Raw genomic sequence first — 10,367 nt, 5'->3', positions numbered from 1 at the left:
TGATGTAGAAGCCCTCCGTGATCGATGCCCCCACCGGCAGGACGCCGGAAAAGGCCCCAAGATGGGATCTCACGGGTACAGAAGGTTGCGGCGGTGGAATTAGATTTTCGTGGTGCTCTTCGATGGTTTGGGCGTACGTAGGTATATATAGGAGGAAGAAGTAGGTCGGTGGAGCCACGAGGGGCCCACGAGGGTGGAGGGCGCGCCCAGGGGGTAGGCGCGCCCCCTGCCTCGTGGCCTCCTCGTCGGTTGCTTGACGTCCACTCCAAGTCCTCTAAATCACGTTCGTTCCAAAAATCACGTTCTGAATGTTTCATTCCGTTTGAACTCCGTTTGATATTCTTTTTCTGCGAAACACTAAAATAGGCAAAAAAAACAGCAATTCGGGTTGGGCCTCCGGTTAATAGGTTAATCCCAAAAATCTTTCCCTAATAATAATAAAGCACGGATCGAGCCTGTGGGGTTCACCGTCGCGGCGCTTTTACAAAAAAGTCCTTCTATTTTTAAGAATGTAACCTGCAGTCCTAATTTAGGTGGGTATCTAAGTAAACGTTTCGTTTTTGCATAAAGCCCCCTTGTTCCGAGCAGTCAACCCACAGTCATAAAAACGGACGGGCGAGCTGATTCATATAAAAAAAACACAAGCACTGCCTCTCCTCGATGCGCACGGGTATGGCACCGCCGCCGCCGTCACCCGCGGCCGGTCGGCCTCTCCAGCCATCCGTCGCCCTGTTCTCCATCCCCTCCCCGTCAGTCCCCGATCACACACGAGCACGGGATCTCTGTGATGCGCACGGGAACGGCACCGTCGCCGCCGCCACGTGCGACCGGTCGTCCTCTCCGGCCATCCGTCGCTACCAAGCGCGGCCGGTAGTCCTCTCCGGCCATTCGCCGCCTTGTCCGCCACCCCCTCCCCATGCGTCCCCAATCAGCCTCCTCGATCTCCAACCTCATGTTGTCGTCCTTCTCTGATTTGGATCAAAGTGGAGCCATCAATGGAAGCAGGGGAGCAGCAGATGTGGAGCCATTGGACGAGGAGGAACAGCTCGGGTAACATGAGGGAAGGGGTGGATCTGACGGAAGCGGGGGAGCACAGAAGATGGAGCCATCTTATTGACCCGTTTGGCGACCGGCCGGCTAGCCAATCCCCTTCACTCCCATCACGTCATGTAGCTCCGACGGTTGCCTGCCCGCACGGGGATAGATGTCTTCGCCGTCACACGTGAGGATGTTCTTGGACACTCTGTGTTGCTGCTGTTTGTAGTTGCAGAAGTTTTAAGGAGTCAGAGTAGCTTCCACATCTGTAGTTAGGGCTGACGATTGTGATTTTGGGCCTGTACTGAATAATTTTGGGACCGGCTAGGTGATTACAAGCCAGGTAACTGAATGAGTCCTTTGGCCGCTGGCTAGCTAGCTGTTCGTATCTTACCATTATATGTCTTCCTCAGTACTAATTTGTGAATTATTTCTTTTTTTGAATTGTGAAGGAGGACTGCATGTGACGAGTTAAGGGCTTAAGGCACAAGAAGAACTACGGCCATTTTAGCTCCAGCACTAAGTACACAACCAATCAACCATGCATTTTCATGACCCAGGTTTCTGAATTCTGGCTGACAGGCTCCCTACCACAGCCACATAATCTCACACATTCAAATTGCTAGCTACACAAAATACGCCCGGATCTACGAGTAGAAATCCAAGGTAACACTTAGTGCCTACAAGTATTTACTTCATTTTTTATCTTCATGTAAAAAGAGAATGCAAGCTGAAATATACAGTCTGCAGATTCGTCATGTATGTTCAATTTTCAGAATAGCAAGAACCAGACCGACCCCTTGAACTAGATTGGTTGAAGCAGCATACATACATACATACATATTACAATTTTGCATTTTAAATTTGAAGACTAAAACACAAGCAACAATCACTCCCACTGACACCTCGGTGTTGCAAAAAACACGAGCATTCCTCTCCTTCCAAATTTCCCACGAGATAAGCATCATTAAAGAGCGTGATAGTTCTTTTTTATCACCCTTTGGTATGTTTTGTGGGGATCTTTTTTATTCAGGCATAAACGTTGATTCGTTCATATGTTTAGAAGTAAGAGGTGCAGCATGCCAGGGTCCTCGAAGGAGTAGTAGAGCAAAGGATTTTCTTAGCGATTTGGATGTACAGAGTTTATGATACAAAGACCTATTTTATTTTTGTACCGGCTATTGAATTTTCTCCTTTCTATCTCCGAACCCTTTTGATATGTTCTTTACTCCTGATTTCAGCCTTTTAAGATCTGTTCTTCTTCCGGGATTGCAGAGAGCATGGAACGCTATATGGAAGGAGATGCCATTGCTACCTCTTGAGCACTACGTTGGTTTTCCCTTGAAGTGGAAAGGGTGATGCAGCAAAGTAGCGTAAGTATTTCCCTCAGTTTTTGAGAACCAAGGTATCAATCCAGTAGGAGGCTACGCGCGAGTCCCTTGCACCTACACAAAACAAATAAATCCTCGCAACCAATGCGATAAGGGGTTGTCAATCCCTACACAGTCATTTACGAGAGTGAGATCTGATAGATATGATAGGATAATATTTTTGCTATTTTTGTGATAAAGATGCAAAGTAAAATAAAAGCAAAGTAAAAAGCAACGGAAATAACTAAGTGTTGGAAGATTAATATGATGAAAAAAGAACCGGGGCCATAGGTTTCACTAGTGGCTTCTCTCGAGAGTATAAGTATTCTACGGTGGGTGAACAAATTACTGTTGAACAATTGACAGAATTGAGCATAGTTATAAAAATATCTAGGTATGATCATGTATATAGGCATCACGTCCGAGACAAGTAGACCGACTCCTGCCTGCATCTACTACTATTACTCCACACATCGACCGCTATCCAGCATGCATCTAGAGTATTAAGTTCATAAGAACAGAGTAACGCCTTAAGCAAGATGACATGATGTAGAGAGATAAATTCATGCAATATGATAAAAACCTCATCTTGTTATCCTCGATGGCAACAATACAATACGTGCCTTGCTGCCCCTACTGTCACTGGGAAAGGACACCGCAAGATTGAACCCAAAGATAAGCACTTCTCCCATTGCAAGAAAGATCAATCTAGTAGGCCAAACCAAACTGATAATTCAAAGAAACTTGCAAAGATAACCAATCATACATAAAAGAATTCAGAAGATTCAAATATTGTTCATAGATAAACTTGATCATAAACCCACAATTCATCGGTCTCAACAAACACACCGCAAAAGAGGATTACATCGAATAGATCTCCACGAGAGAGGGGGAGAACATTGTATTGAGATCCAAAAAGAGAGAGAAAGCCATCTAGCTACTAACTATGGACCCGAAGGTCTAAGGTAAACTACTCACACTTCATCGGAGAGGCTATGGTGTTGATGTAGAAGCCCTCCGTGATGGATGCCCCATCCGGCGGAGCTCCGGAACAGGCCCCAAGATGGGATCTCGTGGGTACAGAAGATTGCGGCGGTGGAATTAGGTTTTTGGCTCCGTATCTGATCGTTTGGGGGTACGTAGGTTTATATAGGAGGAAGGAGTACGTCGGTGGAGCAACGTGGGGCCCACGAGGGTGGAGGGCGCGCCCCCTACCTCGTGGCTTCCTGCTTTGTTTCTTGACGTAGGGTCCAAGTCTCCCGGATCATGTTCGTTCCGAAAATCACGTTCCCGAAGATTTCATTCCGTTTGGACTCCGTTTGATATTCTTTTTCTGCGAAACTCAGAAATAGGCAAAAAATAGCAATTCTGGGCTGGGCCTCCGGTTAATAGGTTAGTCCCAAAAATAATATAAAAGTGAATAATAAAGCCCAATAATGTCCAAAACAGAAGATAATATAGCATGGAGCAATAAAAAATTATAGATACGTTGGAGACGTATCAAGCATCCCCAAGCTTAATTCCTGCTCTTCCTCGAGTAGGTAAATGATAAAAACAGAATTTTTGATGCGGAGTGCTACTTGGCATAATTTCAATGTAATTCTTCTTGATTGTGGTATGAATATTCAGATCCGAAAGTTTCAAGATAAAAGTTCATATTGACATAAAAATAATAATACTTCAAGCATACTAACTAAGCAATTATGTCCTCTAAAAATAACATGGCCAAAGAATGTTCTTCCCTACAGAATCATATAGTTTAGTCATGCTCCATCTTCGTCACACAAAATGCTCTCATCATGCACAACCTTGATGACAAGCCAAGCAATTGTTTCATACTTTAGTAATCTCAAACTTATAAACCCTCACGCAATACATGAGCGTGAGCCATGGACATAGCACTATGGGTGGAATAGAATATGATGATGGGGTTATGTGGAGAAGACAAAAAAGGAGAAAGTCTCACATCAACGAGGCTAATCAATGAGCTATGGAGATGCCCATCGATTGATGTTAATGCAAGGAGTAGGGAATGCCATGCAACGGATGCACTAGAGCTATAAATATATGAAAGCTCAACAAAAGAAACTAAGTGGGTGTGCATCCAACTTGCTAGCTCACGAAGACCTAGGGCACTTGAGGAGGCCCATTGTTGGAATATACAAGCCAAGTTCTATAATGAAAAATTCCCACTAGTATATGAAAGTGACAAAACAAGAGACTCTCTATCATGAAGATTATGGTGCTACTTTGAAGCACAAGTGTGGTAAAGAATAGTAACTTTGTCCCTTCTCTCTTTTTCTCTCATTTTTTTGGGCCTTCTCTTTTTTATGGCCTTTCTTTCTTTTTTTTATATTCCTCACTTGGGACAATGCTCTGGAAAATGATGATCATCACACTTCTATTTATTTACAACTCAATGATTACAACTCGATACTAGAACAAAGTATGACTCTATATGAATGCCTCCGGCGGTGTACCGGGATATGCAATGAACCAAGAGTGACATGTATGAAAGAATTATGAATGGTGGCTTTGCCACAAATACTATGTCAACTACATGATCATGCGAAGCAATATGACAATGATGAACGTGTCATGATAAACTGGATGGTGGAAAGTTGCATGGCAATATATCTCGGAATGGCTATGGAAATGCCATAATAGGTAGGTATGGTGGCTGTTTTGAGGAAGATATAAGGAGGTTTATGTGTGAAAGATTGTATCATATCACGGGGTTTGGATGCACCGGCGAAGTTTGCACCAACTCTCAATGTGAGAAAGGGCAATGCACGGTACCAAAGAGGCTAGCAATGTTGGAAAGGTGAGAGTGCGTATAATCCATGGACTCAACATTAGTCATAAAGAACTCACACACTTATTGCAAAAATCTACAAGTCATCAAAAACTAAGCACTACGCGCATGCTCCTAGGGGGATAGATTGGTAGGAAAAGACCATCGCTCGTCCCCGACCGCCACTCATAAGGAAGACAATCAAAGAACACCTCATGTTTCAAATTTGTTACATAACGTTTATCATACGTGCATGCTACGGGACTTGCAAACTTCAACACAAGTATTTCTGAAATTCACAACTACTCAACTAGCACGACTTTAATATCACTACCTCCATGTCTCAAAACAATCATCAAGCATCAAACTTCTCTTAATATTCAAAACACTCATAAGAAAGTTTTTACTAATCTTGAATACCTAGCATATTCGGATTTTTTAAGCAAATTACCATGCTATTTAAGACTCTCAAAATAATCTAAGTGAAGCATGAGAGATCAATAGTTTCTATAAAACAAATCCACCACCGTGCTCTAAAAGATATAAGTGAAGTACTAGAGCAAAAACTATATAACTCAAAAGATATAAGTGAAGCACATCGAGTATTCTAATAATTTTCGAATCATGTGTGTCTCTCTCAAAAGGTGTGTACAACAAGGATGATTGTGGTAAACTAAAAAGCAAAGAATCAAATCATACAAGACGCTCTAAGCAAAACACATATCATGTGGTGAATAAAAATATAGCTCCAAGTAAAGTTACCGATGGAAGTAGACGAAAGAGGGGATGCCTTTCGGGGCATCCCCAAGCTTTGGCTTTTTGGTGTCCTTAGATTATCTTGGGGGTGCCATGGGCATCCCCAATCTTAGGCTCTTGCCACTCTTTGTTCCATAATCCATCAAATCTTTCACCCAAAACTTGAAAACTTCACAACACAAAACTTAGCAGAAAATCCCGTGAGCTCCGTTAGCGAAAGAAAACAATAGACCACTTCAAGGTACTGTAATGAACTCATTCTTTATTTGTATTGGTGTTAAACCTACTGTATTCAAACTTCTCTATGGTTTATAAACTATTTTACTAGCCATAGATTCATCAAAATAAGCAAACAACACACGAAAAACAGAATCTGTCGAAAACAGAACAGTCTGTAGTAATCTGTTACTAACGCAAACGTCTGGAACTCCAAAAAATCAGCCAAAATAGGACGTCCTAGACAATTTGTTTATTGATCAGAAGCAATTGGAATCAGTATTTTATCACGTTCTGGTGATTTTTAACAATTATTTTCGTGAACAGAAAGTTTCTGGAAATTTCAGCAAGATCAAATTACTATCATCCAAGAAGATCCTATAGGTTTAACTTAGCACAAACACTAATTAAAACATAAAAACACATCTAACCAGAGGCTAGATCAAACATTTATTCCTAAACAGAAGCAAAAAGCAAAAAACTAAAAATAAAATTGGGTTGCCTCCCAACAAGCGCTATCGTTTAACGCCCCTAGCTAGGCATAAAAGCAAGGATAAATCTAGGTGTTGCCATAATAATGGTACGGCAAGTCATGAAAATTTTTCTCATATTCTCTACGTTCAGCAACAAGTTTTCTTTGGGGCAAGCAAAAATAATCAAAAGGGTTAAATTTAATGGGACAAAAGTCCCCAAGATCAATCTCGGGAGGTCTGGGTTCCTCCCTTGGCCCTTTGTATTGCACAACCAATTCATCATTACAAGCATTCTTTTGACAAAAAGTCACAAGCCTTCGTTCAAGTGAAAAACCTAATCCATTATTCTGGATAGCAAAATCATCATTAAGCTCGGAAATTTTATCAACTAGAACATCAGATGGAACATTTTTTCTAAGATTTCCATTATAGGCAACGTGATCCAAAGATTGTAAACGCATCATGTCTTTTTGATTAAAAAGGATAGCTTCTATGGGAGGATGACTAGCATCTACCCTATAATGCGCAAAGATTTCTCTAGCCTCTTTCATTATAAATCTAAACTCATGAGCCAAAAAGATAGTGGCGGCACGCTTAACAGAAGAATGCTCAATATTAGAAAATTCTAGGAAAATTCTTTGTATGCAAGGATGCATATGAAGAAATTGCCTTTCAAGTTCAACTACAAGCAAAGATATTGCATCCGCAAGGCTACTAGTTTTATGAAGAAAAGAGACACCCATAACGGGCAAAGCTCCGGCACAAGTAAAGAAATCTTGAATAACTCCTTTCCCAATAATATTGCCACTACCGACTCGAAATTTTTTGGTGTGCAAGATAGTAGGTTCCTCAAGAGGATCATCGAAAGCATCAGAGGTTCCCAAGTTATTATTATTGCCTTCATTAGCGATAACCTCCCCAGATTCAGACATGGCAAAAGAAAGACGAGCGAAAAGAGGCAAACGAAAAAGAGGCGAACGAAAACGGCAAGGGTGAAGTGGGGGAGAGGAAAACGAGAGGCAAATGGCAAATATTGTAATGCGGGAGATAAGGGTTTGTGATGGGTACTTGGTATGTTGACTTTTGCGTAGACCTCCCCGGCAACGGCGCCAGAAATCCTTCTTGCTACCTCTTGAGCACTGCGTTGGTTTTCACTTGAAGAGGAAAGGGTGATGCAGCAAAGTAGCGTAAGTATTTCCCTCAGTTGTTGAGAACCAAGGTATCAATCTAGTAGGAGGCTACGCGCGAGTCCCTCGCACCTACACAAAACAAATAAATCCTCGCAACCAAGGCGATAAGGGGTTGTCAATCCCTACACGGTCACTTACGAGAGTGAGATATGATAGATATGATAGGATAATATTTTTTGGTATTTTTGTGATAAAGATGCAAAGTAAAATAAAAGCAACGGAAATAACTAAGTGTTGGAAGATTAATATGATGAAGATAGACCCGGGGGCCATAGGTTTCACTAGTGGCTTCTCTCGAGAGCATAAGTATTCTACGGTTGGTGAACAAATTACTGTTGAGCAATTGACAGAATTGAACATAGTTATGAGAATATCTAGGTATGATCATGTATATAGGCATCACGTTCGAGACAAGTAGACCGACTCCTGCCTGCATCTACTACTATTACTCCACACATCGACCGCTATCCAGCATGCATCTAGAGTATTAAGTTCATAAGAACAGAGTAACGCCTTAAGCAAGATGACATGATGTAGAGGGATAAATTCATGCAATATGATAAAAAACCCATCTTGTTATCCTCGATGGCAACAATACAATCCGTGCCTTGCTGCCCCTACTGTCACTGGGAAAGGACACCGCAAGATTGAACCCAAAGCTAAGCACTTCTCCCATTGCAAGAAAGATCAATCTAGAAGGCAAACCAAACTGATAATTCGAAGAGACTTGCAAAGATAACCAATCATACATAAAAAAATTCAGAAGATTCAAATATTGTTCATAGATAAACTTGATCATAAACCCACAATTCATCGATCTCAACAAACACACCGCAAAAGAAGATTACATCGAATAGATCTCCACGAGAGAGGGGGAGAACATTGTATTGAGATCCAAAAAGAGAGAGAAAGCCATCTAGCTACTAACTATGGACCCGAAGGTCTAAGGTAAACTACTCACACTTCACTGGAGAGGCTATGGTGTTGATGTAGAAGCCCTCCATGATGGGTGCCCCCTCCGACGGAGCTCCGGAACAGGCCCCAAGATGGGATCTCGTGGGTACAGAAGGTTGCGGCGGTGGAATTAGGTTTTTGGCTCCGTATCTGATCGTTTGGGGTACGTAGGTATATATAGGAGGAAGGAGTACGTCGGTGGAGCAACGTGGGGCCCACGAGGGTGGAGGGCGCACCCTAGGGGGGTAGGCGCGCCCCCCTACCTCGTGGCTTCCTGCTTTGTTTCTTGATGTAGGGTCCAAGTCTCCTGGATCATGTTCGTTCTGAAAATCACGTTCCCGAAGGTTTCATTCCGTTTGGACTCCATTTGATATTCTTTTTCTGCGAAACTCTGAAATAGGCAAAAAAACAGCAATTCTGGGCTGGGCCTCCGGTTAATAGGTTAGTCCCAAAAATAATATAAAAGTGAATAATAAAGCCAATAATGTCCAAAACAGAAGATAATATAGCATGGAGCAATCAAAAATTATAGATACGTTGGACGACGTATCAGCCATCCTTACTGTCGTTGTCTTTGGCATGTGGCTGCCATCTTTCTAATCCTTGCACTGCAGAGACCTCAGTCTATCCATGTATGTCATGCCTTCTAATCAATTTTTTGACTCTTATGTACGCGTGTGCTCTTGCATTACTTACTAGATCGTGTTGTATACGATGATCCATTGTCAGTTATACAAATGTTCTTATTTTAAAACTTTGTCAAGTTCAGTTTAGATTTAATTTTACTTCACCTCTTTTTGCATGGACAATGTGCGTGGTGTATAGACGACCACTATGTGAAATTCATAGGCATTATGAGGGCATGGAGAAATGATTTGATTTTGATTGTTTTTTTTTCAGGGTTCAGAACTGTTACCTTGCTACACCTACACATGTGGAAAACTTAAACTTGGCAGTCTAAATTAAGCAGCAAACTTCATTGCCGGTCATCTAAAAATTCAGTGACAACAGCTGGCACACGCGCTTCATTTTTTAGTACAGATAGTAGATGATGCAGATGACAGTTCTACCTCTTTGACTGAAACAAGAACTTTCTCACCAAGGGCATACCTACAAGACAGCGGCATACCTGCAGGACAGCAGGAGGTCCTCAGGCATGCATCACACATTCACCAAAGATATGGAGCTACCATTTTAGATTAGTACTAGCATATTGGTACATAGTGTGTGTGTTAGCATATTAGTAGTAGCATACCTATAGGAGGTCCTAAGTTTGTTCAGTTCTATACAAATTTGAGTTCGTATGTAGTGTTGAGAGGATCCTAAAATATTGTACTACATAATCTCTTTCCAGGTTCTTGAAAACTTGCACTCTTCTGTTGAATTTCGCATTTTGGTCAATCTGTACTGCATCTTTTATTGTTGTCAGCCTAGAATTATATCGCATTTTGATCTTGTACGGGCAGATTCATAATTATGCCTTCATACTAATTTGACTGCACGATTTAATTAGTGGCTGCAATATTATTTCATGGTCCACAACAGAACTGAAGGTGCCAAAATGAAACTTTCTTCTTCT

General features: G+C 41.8%; 1 long non-coding RNA gene across 1 annotated transcript; it reads left to right on the top strand.

Moving 5' to 3' along the window:
• The first annotated feature begins 759 nt into the window (after positions 1-759).
• LOC123100126 (uncharacterized) lies at positions 760-10,118 on the top strand. The gene is made up of 4 exons (XR_006448358.1): positions 760-1,378; positions 1,488-1,701; positions 2,311-2,408; positions 9,689-10,118. It is a non-coding gene; the product is annotated as an uncharacterized lncRNA (long non-coding RNA).
• Positions 10,119-10,367: the final 249 nt, after the last annotated feature.

This window comes from Triticum aestivum, chromosome 4D, assembly GCF_018294505.1.
Source record: "Triticum aestivum cultivar Chinese Spring chromosome 4D, IWGSC CS RefSeq v2.1, whole genome shotgun sequence".
Lineage (NCBI taxonomy): Eukaryota > Viridiplantae > Streptophyta > Magnoliopsida > Poales > Poaceae > Triticum > Triticum aestivum.
This window is presented reverse-complemented; position numbering and strand designations above follow the sequence as displayed.